Below are 530 nucleotides of genomic sequence, written 5' to 3'. Positions count from 1 at the left end.
CATGCAAACACACAAAAATACTCTCGGCATATTTACATACACATATCATGCAGCACGCGCTTACACACACACACACACACACACACACACACACACACACACACACACATACATACACACTCTCACGTACACATTCACACGCACATCAACTAACACACACTCTCACTCACATATACAGTCACAAATATACACATACATACACACATTCACACACACATAAATATATATATTCACATACACACATCAGGCAATCGCATTCCCGCACGCAATCCCACACATACTAATACCCATATATACAAATATGCACAGGATCATATACACACACGAGCATATATTCACATACCCGCACCGCAGAAATACACACACTAACACTCATACACACTCGCACACACAAACATTAACGCACACATATACACACAGACACGGACACAATTTACATACACAAACATATATTCACATATGTACGCCATACGCAAAAGCCACTTTCTCACACACGCGCACACACACGCACACACACACACACACACACA

The sequence above is a fragment of the Octopus bimaculoides genome, chromosome 14, assembly GCF_001194135.2.
Source record: "Octopus bimaculoides isolate UCB-OBI-ISO-001 chromosome 14, ASM119413v2, whole genome shotgun sequence".
Taxonomy (NCBI): domain Eukaryota; kingdom Metazoa; phylum Mollusca; class Cephalopoda; order Octopoda; family Octopodidae; genus Octopus; species Octopus bimaculoides.
This window is presented reverse-complemented; position numbering follows the sequence as displayed.